Source organism: Lagopus muta, chromosome 1 (assembly GCF_023343835.1).
Source record: "Lagopus muta isolate bLagMut1 chromosome 1, bLagMut1 primary, whole genome shotgun sequence".
Classification (NCBI taxonomy): Eukaryota; Metazoa; Chordata; class Aves; order Galliformes; family Phasianidae; genus Lagopus; species Lagopus muta.
In genome coordinates this window covers 4,545,940-4,560,167 of record NC_064433.1, presented here as the reverse complement: position 1 = coordinate 4,560,167, position 14,228 = coordinate 4,545,940, and positions in this window count along the sequence as shown.

Genomic DNA, 14,228 nt, shown 5'->3' with positions numbered 1-14,228 from the left:
CAAATCTGTGTGTGGGCTCCCTCAGGGTCATAGGATTGCATGAGGTGAAGGGCCTGATTCTGCCCAGTCCCCAGCACCTTCACCCCTCACTGAAAGGTAGGGTGAAGGAATGCTGCTGAGCGTCAGCACCCAGAATGCCGAGCAGCTTGGCAGCTGGAAGGATGCGGGAGGAAGGAAGGAGGGTGGGTTATGACTTACCCTTATCATCTCATAACCTGCCTCAAGATGTATTTAAATTATAAATAAGTAGTAAGATTCTTTCTGTCAACACATTTCAATTTAGGACTTCTGGTTTGGCAAACAGTTTCACAAGAAAGCTCCTTACAATACCCAAGACAGTGTGAACACAGGAGACTCATGGCCACTCTTCTGCATCACAGAGCACTCTTTCCAATTTCACCTGAGAAATACTTTGTATAATTTGTTTAAACTTTGAGGCTCTCGGAAAACTGCCTGCCTTTCATTTAAAGCAACTATACCTTGTTTCTGCACTGCGTTAAATATCAGTATATAAATACCCTTTTGTCAATCTAAAACCAAAGCCCAACACGACGTTTTAACATAGACAGCTTAATGCAAAAACTAAAGCTTGAAAAAAGAAACAATGCAAACAAAAAACTGAAATTCTCCTATTAAGTAATCTTGCTTTATTATCTCTGACTCCTCCTCTGCCAGTTCCTATCAGCCATCCCACCTCTGCTTTGTTTCCAGGTAGGAGCAAAACTCACCCAAAGAGTGAGGTTTGCAGAGAGTTTGCAGGTCACTTCAGCCTCACTTGTAAAATTAGTTTTGGAGTCAAGATTTTATTTTGTCCCTTCTATATTCATAAGGATCACATCACCCACTATGGAGATTCAACTTTTAAGTTTATGACTACGAAGTTGGGTGTAGACTTCAACTCATGGAAAAGTCCCTCCTTCGTATCCACTCTGAAATAAAAGCTGTTCCACACTCTGCAGAAATATGCTGGAACCCTACCCAGACCAGATGGCCCTTTGTGGTATCTCTGCTTCTTGTCCTACCTCGGAGGAGTGAAAATGAAAAAGTGAATATACATTCCAAAACCTCAACATAGTTTTGGTGCAAGGGTGGGGAAGGCGAAGCTGTGGTTTTGTTTGCATTACGCATCCACAGAAATTTCAGTCTTCAGTGCTTGATTATCCTTTGTGAAATATTCCAGGCAAAACACCACTGTAATGTACCATTTATCCATAGAGAAAAAACAATCAGTTCTTAGCCCAATTTGTGTAGTTGTTGCAGTGACTGTGTTCTTGACCACTTTACATGGACAGATAACTCCCATTGCCTACAGTAGTTTGAGGAGGAAGCTCTCCAAGAATCCTAGATTTTCTCCTTGCCTGGAAAACGTATGGTCCCAATACCCATGGGCCAGGTCACATTGTGTCTTGCATTCATTTCACAGTAATAGCTTTTTCCCTCAGCACTGTGTGGCAATGCTTAATTAACAAATGCTCAGACCTGAGGAAAGACATGAAAGATTGGAGATGTTTGAGGTGTATCTCCAAAAGTATTTTCAAAGAGGTCACAAGTGGTGATTCACCTGAATGAATTACTGTATTTTCCAGTGGCGTGGCCAAGCATAATAAGCATGGAGAAATTAAATAAATAAATAAAATAACAGAGTCAAAATGAAGCAAAAAACAGGAAGTTTGAAGGTTTTCATTTGGACTTAGTGAAAAAAAAAAGGCAACAACAAAAAAAAAAAAAAAAAATTGAGTCAACCCAAAGCATTTTTTTCAGCTGAAAATGTGATGCCACATCACTGAGAAGTCATTTAAAACTCTCTCGTCTTATCTTCCTTTTTTTTCTTTCTAATTAGTGCAACCCTTCAAAGAAAATATCTTTTAAAAAAAAAAAAAAAAGACTTGGTTCAAATTCTAGTTTTTTTAAAGGAAAGGTTTTACCCTGAAAATGTTTTCATTCCCTAACATTTAAACACTTCCCTAATTTATTTTGCTTTCAAACTTCTATGAAAAAGATTCAACCAAAGTTTTCATCCCTGGTAAAAATGCATCAAGCCAGACCACAACTAGAGCGGGTTTTTGTAGCTATTATCCCACAGAAAGGGCTCACAGAAGCGTAATGCCCACAGGCAGAAACCCAGAATCACCACTGAGCTTGCATGGGGCTACAGAACTCTGCACACTGAAAAGCTGGTCAAGTGTCAAGCAAAAGTTGCGTTCTGTGACCCTCACATTTTTCCCTTGTGGTCCTCATAGCAGAAACTTCAGAAATGGAACAGAAAAATCATATTTCCCATCAGACATTTCTCTTAAGCAAAGCTTGCAACTGGGTGGTGGGTGAAGGGAATTTTGTTTTGTTTTGTTTTTTTCTTGAAATCTTAGGGTCTAATTATGTTTGTCCCACTTACAAATATCTACCTGGGGAGGAAAAAAAAAAAAAAGGATTTTCTTAAAATGTGCTGCACAAATGAAGATTTATTCTTATTATCAGCTTTGTAGTGCTTTTAGCTAAATGGCCCCGTGCGTGTGTCATGTTGGATGCTGGATATTTTGCCCCAAGGGTAAGGGGCACAACCCATGTGTTTATGCCTGTTCTGAAGCACAGTTACCCTGACCACCCTATCAGCCTATCTAGCTATCAGCCCCTCCATCTGCCTGTATATTTCATATCATCATTCTCTATTTATTTATATTGCCATGATATCTGAGATCTGCCTACACTCAGCTGCCAACATCTCCCGCTCTCGTGCAGCACAGGAGGGGAATGTAGGAGGAGTGGCTGCACTGCTCATCCTGGCCGGACACGGTTGTATAATGAAGGCAGGTTTGAAGCACCCTCTTGCCTCCACAAAGTGCAAAATAAAATGGCTTGTGCTTTTTTTCTTTTTTTTTTTCTTTTTTTTTTTTCTTCTTTTTTTTTTTTTTTTTGGCCTAGGGGTTGTTTTTCTGCAAGGCGATTATGTGGGGAGTTGCAAAAAGGTACTGAGTCTGCTCCCAAACAAGCTTGAATTCATTCAGCTACTGTTGTCAGCAATTATTTATATATATATATACATATTTTTAAATGATGTTTCTCTTTTTTTTTTTTTTTTTTTTTTTTCACCTTTGACATTTGTTTTTTAAACATTCATTCCCTGGCCATGTGCTTTGCTGGTCTCCGGGTGTTATATGCAGGGAGGTAACATCTAATTGTGGTTTTCCTGAGGGTGCTGAAACATTTAAAATGCATACAGGCTCGAGGTCAGTGTCCTGGAAGTGTCAGCTTTCCCCCTCGGAGGAAGCCGGTGCAAGTGGTACCTCGTGAATCACTCTCCCAAGGCTGTATACCTAAGATTCTCAAATTCTGCCTGAAGGAGGGAAGAAACACAGCTCAAACACTATTTATCACCCCTGTCTTTCAACAGTGCTAGCAGAGTCACCCAATATCTGCAGTACTGCCGAGAGACTCCCGTCCATGTCTGCAAGGAAGGTCATGCAGAGGTAACTGAGTGCCATCACAATTAACCATTTCTCTTGACCTGATGGATTTTCTCCCTTTAAATCAAGTTTTGGTCGTGTTCCCATTGTGTTCCCATGATCTTGGCATGCCATTCTCTCCAGAACTGAATCAGTGGTGAGAACAGAATCAGTGGTGAGATGAGAAAATGATTTTTGCAAGCCCTCTGCTCGGCTTCTCATGATGGGAAATCCCATTCCAGCCCAGTGAGGTCCCAGTTTTCAGGAATCAAAATGAAATAGCAATATCAGCACTGTTTTTATTATGGCGTATTTGATTCATGCTGTATCTCACTCGTAAGACATAGATCGCCTTGCAAATATCAGTGAGCTTTGCTCTGTGTCAAGTAGGTGGAGCTATTATTAGCAGTAGATCAAACATAACTGTGATATTAGGTTGGGATTTACACTAAGACATCCCTGCATTCCCAGATTACAGAAGAGCAACTGGAGAGCTTGTGAAAATGCGTAACTTCGACTCATCTAAATTCACTTTTCTTTCACAGCCCAGTGCTTTGGAAGAAGCCAATGCATCATGATGCCTTAGCAGCCTTCTAAAAATCAGTCCTAGGGGTAAGAGAGTTGAGAGGGGAAGAGGAGAGGGGAGGAGAAGGCGGGAGAAGAAAGGAGAGGAGAGAAGAGGAGAGGAGAGGAGAGGAGAGGAGAGGAGAGGAGAGGAGAGGAGAGGAGAGGAGAGGAGAGGAGAGGAGAGGAGAGGAGAGGAGAGGAGAGGAGAGGAGAGGAGAGGAGAGGAGAGGAGAGGAGAGGAGAGGAGAGGAGAGGAGAGGAGAGGATATCTACTATTATTAATGTTCATCATTCTGCCTGGATAGAAATGTGCAATCTCAATTTGTTGGTACTGGTCAATATGTCACTCATAGATTAAATAAAGCTTTCCTTACATTGAACATCTCTATTAGTTGTCTAGAGAGAACAGTAAAATGTCACGATCCCTGTTAATGATGGCATTTCTAAAGTCAGGACATGTCGGCCAGGCTTGATTATTGATCATAAACCAAGCAGATTAAGCTCAAGTATGATCTGGAAAATATTTGCCCTTTTCTATAAGCAATGGAGGAGTTCTGTTCAGAAACGAAATCAAAAATTAAGGAGAGAAAAACACAGTTACAGTAAAACTGAAACAGAATTTTTTAGTTTTGTGATGAATTATTAATTATTGGTCTAGGCAAAATATTCAAAATATTTGAACCTTTTTTTTTTTTTTTTTTTTTTTACATTAATTCATTTTTTTCTCCTTTTTAAGCAAATCAGATTTTCATGAATGATGTCATTTGAAAATCAGAAATCAAAATATTTTGCTTAGGAAACTTCCTAATGTACATTTCCAAAAGAGAACAGCGTTGAGAATGTTGAAATTAGACATTTCAAGATTCATTTTCTCACAGATTCTACCAAGTAGCTTCAAGCCCAGTTTTTGGCCTGCTATTTTTCAGTATGTCTAAATTAACAAAAAAAAAAAATACTCTGCTCCAGAGAGACTATTAATTTGTTTGCTATACCAAGAACTTAATTCCTGGGAGAAGAAAACAATGCATTGATATCATGTAATACCATCTTTCATAGAATTACATCTCATGTTATTAATCTTTAGAATTCTCAGATTGGCAACTGAAATAACCCACTGATTTTTGTACAGCCATGCTTTGTGGGTTGTCATGGTTTCAGATAAAGAAGAGCCATCAAGACTTGACCTTCAGAAAACAGTATTTCTGAAACTGAGCATCACCTACTTCCTGTCATGGAAAAGCACTGTAATATTAAGTATAGTAAAAGGGTTTTTGGCAGTGTTAAGGTCACTAACTGGAGCTGGTCTGGGTCGGTACTGTCAGGTAGCCACTGTGTTCTGTGATTTTAACCTGGATGCTGCTAACATCACGCTCAGAAATGTATTGTTATTCTTGCATAATGAAGGAGATACAATAGTTTTCATCTCAAGTGGTTTCACAATCTTTGATGACAACAATTGACCTCATTTTTTTCATATATACAAAAAGATTAGGAACCTAACAATTTTCAAAACTGGGCAGGCGCTGGATCCTAAACTTTTTTTCCACCATCCCAGATAGCCTTGAAATCTAATGTGAGCAAGAAAAGAAAGTTATATTTTTCAAAATTAATTTTATGTCTGCATGACCAAGATCTTATGACAGGGAAAATGCGTAAGTTAAAAAAGCACTCAGAAGTCCTCGCTGGAATTCTGTCCTTCAACAGCACTGCAATAGTGAAGTAACACTCCCTTAAGATGATTGGAAGACTAAATTCTGTATATCTGAGGATCTTGTTTATTTACTTATACAGTGGCATTTCAAGCTCTTTTAACATCGCTGTGCCTGGATGCCCTCCAATTGCAAGCTCAGATGTAAGATAAGATAAATATTAAAATAATGTCTATAATTATTGCTGATGATGCCAGAAGTCTTTTGATACCACGACTACCACCAAAAAAAAAAAAAAAAAGAAGCAATTCATGTCAATTAGTTGATCATAACAGGACTGAGAGATAATCAAGTACAACCTCAACAGTGTTGTCAAAAATGAAGATGCCCAGATCTGAAAAGGTTTTGCTGGAATGCTATTTCAGTAGAGGAGTAATGCAAGATATTGTCCTGCTATTGAGCAGTGTCAAATCATCTTAACTAGGATATCTTCTGTGCAAAGATTAAAGGCCATCAAAGTCAGCCTTGCCTTGCACAGAGGCAATTCCTGTAGATTTTAGATTGCTACCTGAAGTGGGACTTAACTTCTCCCCACTCCAGTTACTGATAAAGCAGGTGTCTTCAGCAGAGTTACTCAGTGGAAAGAAGTGAGCACTTACAGGATGTGGTTTACTTCATCCCAAAATGACTGTATAAAGTGTCAAAAAAGATCGAAACCTTAGAATGGCCTTTTTCTCTCCATTTACTGTTGAGGGAGTCCAGACATCTACCTATAAGTAAACCTCACCCAGTGGGATTTAAAGTTGGTTGGGAAGAACCTCAAGCAGAGGTTCTCTGCAAAGGTTCTCTACAGAGATCTGAAAATTCTAAATACGCTCCATTTTTAGAAACAGAAGAAATTTTCCTGGAAATTAACTACAAAGAATACTTTAAATCAAATACTATTTCATATTTGGCATGGCTTGAACGATGGGTACAAGTGAGAACAGAACTTTGTTCTTTGGTTTAATTCCAGACTTAGTTCTACAGCCCTATCGCCACCAGAATCAGTTACGTTGATGCAATTGAGGGCAGAGATGACCATCTAAAAGTGTAAAGGACCCAATCCAAAAGCTGATCCCACTCCAGTATAAATAAGGTGTAGCTCCACATACCTTAAGCTGTAAAGGAAGTATAAATATACCAGACACAGATGAGAAAAAATGTGCCAGAGGAGGGTTGGGCCAACTTCTTTGTGCCTCTTATTTCATTTCTTGAGGACCCATGTGCTGGGAACATTTTGAAGGAAGATCACAACCATCATAACCCCCCTACTGAACATCTATTGAGAGTGATCAAGATTACATCCTGGGCTTAAATTTCCTCCTGGGAGTTTCTTTTCTGAAAAGCCTCATGCTCCAGGACAGGTAATGGTATTTATTGATCACTTCTGACAGGTTGTCTGTTCCTTTGAGGACACAGAATGGCTGGCAGCCCAGAAAATCTACCATCCAGCCCTTGCTCAAGGTTGATCTGAAGCTGACAAACAAGATGGGAGGCGTTATGTGAGCACTAGCGGCTCTGAAGATGGACCCCTACAATGGAGAGGAACATTCAATAACATCTCCCAGTAGATATGAGTTGATTCAAATTTCTGAATCAACTGGATCAATCCTGCTGCACTTACTGGTGCAAAATGAGCACCAAAAGCAGAGTCAGCAAGTCACAGCTTGGCCAACAGTCTTGGATTGGGTGCAAAAGACAAGGGAATGGACTCAGGAATGAGAAGAAGGAATGAGAAGATAGTTGACTGTGAGTGCATTGGAAATGAGATTGTGCATCTTTATACACATGAGAATTCTGGCTTTGATTTAATAGAGAGAGTACAGAATATACTGGTTTGCATGTCAGTCTGATTAGGTGTGGGTGCTATTCTTCCTGCAATGTACTTTGATATACCAAGATGTGCCAGGGCTCATGTAGGCCTGTAGTTCTGTAAGAGTATTACTGTTCCTCATCCAGTACCACAGCTAACATGAATGAAAATATCTCTGCACATGGACAGTGTAAAGAATAAATGCCCCATAGGTGAATGTGCTCTGTCCACATTTCCTAAGCCATAGTCAGATACCGAGATGAAGTATGGCCAAAAGAGACATTTGAAAGATATTACAGAGTGATCTAAAAACACAGTGAAGTTTTTGTGATTATGCTAAAACAGTGAGAATCTGCTTATCTGTATCTGTTTTATTCCAGACAGTCATCAAAATCTATAGTATTGTACAGATGCTATAGATGTTTTCCAGTCCATGGCACTGGATTCTCATTGACTTCTGTCTTCTCACTGACATAAAGGGAAAAATGGTTCATGTTCCTATCCAAGCATATTTACTGTGGAGAAGAGAGAAGATTTGGGTGTCCAGTGGCTTGGAATTCAGTCATAGAAACTGGTAATTGCTGGGAATGAGCACAGAAAGAGTCCTAGCAATTGATTTTGGTAATGTTGGGGTGAAGACCTGGTCCTCAGTGTTTTAAGGCTGTCTTGTGTCGAGGTGTTATTCACTCTACACACACACTGAAGACACGTGACATCATGTGAGAAATGTGGATTATATAGAACAGAGAGAATGGAAAGAAAATTGGATGAAAACACAGAATTTCCTTTGTAAATCATGCAAGTCATTGTAAAACATTGTAAAACATATCTGATGTATTTTTTAACACACTCTACCCTGATCCATCCTACTCAAGTAAACAAGCATTAGTGCTTGACCAGACTGAGGTCTTCAGTAAGCCAGGAGACATGAAGACACACAAGCTAAATGCTTGGAAAGCCTGTTGTCACCATCTACCTTCCAAGACATTTGTCCCTAAAAAAAAATTCCCCAGAAGCCAGCTACTTCCCCTGAAACAGTTCAGGAATAGTTTTAAAAGATTTTCTCTGTAACATAAGCAAGTGAAACCAAAAATGTGCTACTGAAGCCAGAGGTAAAACCAAATATGTGTGTTTTCCTGTTGCTCAGACTTCGCATGATAAAGCTTCAAATCACTTCACCAATGAGATAATAAGGAGAAGTGTCTTTATTGGAACTTTGCACCTGGATTTTACATCCTCAGATGCAAAAGGACAGCCATTCCTGTGTGACGTCTATGCAGCAGGGCTTGACATACATAATCAGGTCTCATAGACTTTCACCTTTTTCTCCCATGACCCTTCTGGAAAAGGCCAACTAAATACAGACAAGGTTGATGGTCCCATATGCGCATATAATAGATTTTTAATGTGTAGGATTTTATAGAAAAATCATCCCATGAAAATTTAATAAACAATATCCCTATGATGTACATACACAGAGTACACGCTGTATGAAAATTCTTATACAAAGGTTATCAGTGTCTGACAAATTTAATCGGGTTTTCATAAAGGAAAACATCCTGCCTGCTATTAATGGAAAGGCCCTGGGTGACTGTTCAGAAATCCATCATAGATTCAGTCTCTCCTTCCTCATTTTCAGCTTTCCCATGGGTCCTGTTCAACTCCTACTTGAGGATCCTCCTCTCCCCAGGCTCAGCATAATTCTACATTCCCCTCCACTTCCTGCCCCAAACTGGTACTTTAAAAAAAAAAGCCATCTATTATGAGGCAGCTACAATCCGAGATCACAGTTCAGGACCCGTACCTATTCATTACTATTTCCTCAGAATCCCTAAATATAGTTTATAATTTATCACAGAATCTATAAATCTGCTCCAGCATGACTCCGCAGGAAGTAAATTCATCAGCAACCATTTTTGCATCCATGCAGAGAATGGATGACCTTCTGCAACTGGCTTGTGGTTTTGCAAGACAACTTCAACTCCTGCATAGAAAGCTCCTTTGGCCTCCCTGGCCATGGGCAGTCAGGTTCAAAAGTAGTTAAGCAAACGATTGCGCTATAATATCGCAGTACAGTATTAACCAGGAACTACAACAGCTTGTAGGCTAAGCCTAAGTACACATCCAGAAGTTTGGCAAATTATCTGTTAGTATGAATGCCAGCCTGCGAGGCTCACAAACAAGCTTTCCCTCAGCATTTCAGTCACTTCTGTCTTCCCAGAGGACAACTTTTCATGAATTATTTCAGTGCCTCTGGAGCTGACAGTAACCCAGAGTGGAAATGTAAAAGGACAGGTTGAATAACCAGGTGTTTGTACCTTGAGAGAAAAAAAAAAAAAAGAGTTGAGCTGCAGGTCAGAGCCTTAATTTAAACTTACAGCAAGGGAAATACACTTCTAAGATAGAGTGATCCAACAGCCACCCGGGAGTCTGAATGGCCTCAGGGAGTGTGTGAAGCAGGTATAAATTTGCAATACATTTGTGTTGTGCCTTGGTTTCTGCAGAGGGGTAGCTTAGACACACAGGTACAGGCATAATGTTGAACAGCCACTAAAAACTGATAGGTGACAACACATTGCCTTTTCTGACAAGGTATGGAATCCCTACCACCAATTAACACCCACTATACTTAGTATGTTTGTTTTTTCTGAAGGATGAAGCAACAACAACAACAAAAAAAGCTTTCATAAAACAATAAGAAGGTTCAAAAATCAAACCCTGAAATGCTAGGAAACATAAGATTAAATTATCCACCCTCTCTCCATCTCCATTTTTGTTTTTGCTTATGGCACTGATACCCAAGACGTTTTCCTTGACCTGATTCAGATCACAGGAAAGGAAAACACACAAGCTGGTGGGTTTTTCATGTTGTTCACCAACCTGCATCTAAACAATTCACAAGTGGTGGGTTTATCTTCACAACACATCTTTGAGGAGAGAATGAGTCTTATCTGTTCTCCTGATTTGGGGCTGGAAGAACTGAAAGCCTGGATTTGCATTTCAGGCTGAGAAAAGTACTCCATTTTTAAAGAATTTGGAAGTATGCAGCATTAATCCAGGCACAAGATCCCTCAGCTCCAGGAACCACTGAAAGCACTGAACATTTCTGCAGAGCAGACCTCAAGGTGTGAAACTGGGCACCCCTCAAAGGGAGGATCACCACACTGTTGGTGGTCGTTCCCATGTGGGGAACTGAATTCAGTTTCCCAGGGCCACTGAGGACCTCTATAAAAGAAAAAAAAGGAAAAAGTACAGTCTTTTCAGGCATAATTTACAGCTCTTTTCCATGGAAGAGTCTTCAGATTTCTCATCTGAAACAACTGTCAGATGCTGCAAAAACAAGACAGTTTTCCCCTAGTCCCTTCACTTCCCACCCGAATTCACTTCCAAACTACAACCAGTCACAAGTGAATCAGAGGATCAGTGGTCTCAGTGACCAAAAAGGAGTGTGCAAACATCCAGTTTAGGGCAATGTGTGCAGTGAAATAGGAATTAAATGGGGAGTGGAAACAATCCATGCTGAGGAACAAAACCTGTGATTTTTAGGGGTGGCTTCATGCTAGCCTGGTCCTGTGGCCTCTGCTCCCATTAGCACATTAGGACGGGATCATCTAAAAAAAAATTATGGAGTGGGATCAGAATACAGGCTCACTGCCTTAAATTGGGACTACTATGAAATAAAGGCACCCACCTGATCTGAATGTCGACACTGGTGTAGATACATCCTTAAACAATTCATATTTCAAAAGCATAGGAGAAAAATAAAGGTTTTACAGATGGTATTAACAGCATTTTTTGTTTCTTCAACATTGAGGCATCCTTTGTAACCTTAAAAATATTCCCTAAGTGTGTTGTGAGTGTTTGTGCGTGCACATGTGATGCCTCAGACAAGTCAAGGTAATAAAACTGGAATTAATATTTAGGCAGCCTTTTTGAACTCATTAGGGATCTTGAGTGAAATGTGGTTGCCACAGTCATGTCAGAGCAGCAACCATTACACATGCATCCCAAAAGGTACTTTGCCTGTATAAAGACCACAGGATTTGAACCCCCCCTAAGGACTTCCATGGTGTTTTCTACACAGTATAGATTATCAAAGAACTGCTGTGGCTCAGAGGGCTTTCCTGCTCCAAATTGTCCATCATCAGCTCTTCCCTGCAATTTCAGAAATGAAGAAACACATTTTCACAAGATATTTGTCCATGAAAAATACCTCTTGGCTTTTCCATAAACTATTTTTTTCCCCATGTGAGGAAAGAAAGAAAGGGAAGGGAAGGGAAGGGAAGGGAAGGGAAGGGAAGGGAAGGGAAGGGAAGGGAAGGGAAGGGAAGGGAAGGGAAGGGAAGGGAAGGGAAAGGAAGGGAAGGGAAGGGAAGGGAAGGGAAGGGAAGGGAAGGGAAGGGAAGGGAAGGGAAGGGAAGGGAAGGGAAGGGAAGGGAAGGGAAGGGAAGGGAAGGGAAGGGAAGGGAAGGGAAGGGAAGGGAAGGGAAGGGAAGGGAAGGGAAGGGAAGGGAAGGGAAGGGAAGGGAAGGGAAGGGAAGGGAAGGGAAGGGAAGGGAAGGGAAGGGAAGGGAAAGAACTGAGAAACTGGTAGGCCACTTGTTTAATTTAGCATCTCAGACAGTAAGCATAATGGGTGCAATGTGAGTCATCCCATTCAATCCAGAACCCAGCATTAGAGTATAAGACATTTGAAATAAGAAATTGCTGAAAAGAAAAAAATAAAATAAAATAAAAGTATATTCTTTTCTAGAGTATATATAGAAGGAGTATCTGCATTTATGTCTCAAAACACAAATAAGCATCTTTCAAGATGCTTATTCTCTAAGCTAGCCCCAGTCCTGCTCTCTCTGACTCAATAGCCCTAAAAACTATCAAGCAACAGCAGAGGGGAACTGCAAGAAGAAAGTGTTTCCAGGCTTTAAGAAAAAAAAAAAAAAAAAAAAGATTAGAGTGAGAAACTCAGGAACCAATTCCCTCTAAAGCAAATGGAAAGATTCAAACATAGTAATGCACAAGTGCAAGATTCTGTTTGATTTACACCATTGGCAAGAATTGGGATCAATATCTCAGTTCAACAGCAATCTGTTAATGAGCCAAAGGAGGGAAAGGTTGTAGCATCACAAATTAAAAAATAATAATCTCTCAAGCTTAATATCAGCAAAGATGATTATTTTCTTTGATTTGTCAGACTAATTGAAAATAGCTTTATAGTTCGCGGATGATTAATTAGGAGCCAACAAGATCTCCATTTGCATCTCAGTAATTCTTCACTGTGCTTTATTTCAACATTTAGTCTTTATGTTTAGAATATTCCTTGAGAAAGCAGGAAGGTGATTAACACAAGATTTGAAATGTGTGCCATTTGTTCTGTTTTTTACACGTTTTTGTCAACAGAGTCGAAAGGAAAGAATATACAACGTTACAAAACGATTACTGCCTGTTCCGCTTACATCTGCTAAATCCTCCTTTGTGATAGAGGTATTTTAACTAGGTTCGTTTTGAAACAGAGAAGGAAAAGACTAAATAAGGGCAAATTCCCTCCCACTCCTACAGCTCTCCCAAATCAAATGAATATTGAACCCCGTGTATAATCACCTTGAAAAGTTTCAAAGCTCTCCTTTCTCATGTGAAACAGCCTTGCTCCTGCAAAGATGATCCCATGACACTGGTACCCTTAACAGATTCTGTTCCAGGAACAAAGGGGTTCCAAATACCATCTGAAAGATACGTTATTTTCAAGTCACATATGTTAAGGTTTTTAATTTGGAGGAGATGTTATTTTGTTGGGGCTTTTTTTTTTTTTTTGTTTTGGCTTGTTGGTTGGTTTGTCCTGTTTTATCATTTTCTCACAGCCTTGGCATCCTCTTATCTCATCATTCTCAAGTCTCCAGCAAAGGGATTGAGATGATAAGAAATTTAACCCTTCATTTGTAAAGTAAATGGCTAGCTCTTATAGTGGTTTAAAGAAGCTGGATGGGTAAATACCAAAGACTGAAAGAAGAACTGACTCCTGAGGATTAAACCATGAGAAATCAAATCATAAGAGCCAAGCATTTCTACTAACAATAATAGTAATATAACCTGTATTATTACGAAGAAATCTGTCATGGAAAAGACTACCTGGTAGCTTTTGAGTTTTGGGAATTGTCCTCTGTCTACCATCCTTTCGTAACAAGTTCTTCTTATTCCTGCCAGCACAGGGCTTGGTCTATCACAATGTCACATCAAGAACTTGACTTCAGAACACCAAATTACACCTGTGAGTAACTGGTGCCTCCCTTCCAAAGTCTTAAGGCCCTTGCTAACACTACTCCAAAAGTAGCCAGCATCACAATGACCCTGTTGTTTCTTTGCACTTTCTCCCAGTCACAAACCAGTCCTTGACACAGGGGTATCACCATGGTGGCCAAAATGAATTGAGACTAAAAGGGACCCATTCCACAAGGGAAGAGGAAGACCAACGAGAGACAGTAGGGTTACACTGACAGTCCATTTATCTGGAGGTGCTGATTTTTTCCTTTGTCTTGATAGATTATTTATATATATATATATTTTAGTTTCTGTTTCAGGCTTGGTTTTTTTGTTTTTTTGTTTTTGTCAAGTCACCATAAGTACTGAGTTACCCATTAGCAGGAGTGAAAAAAGACACACATTCCTGCACCCATGGAAACTATGCAAGAAGTACGATCAAAACAAGTTCAAAAAACAAAATTA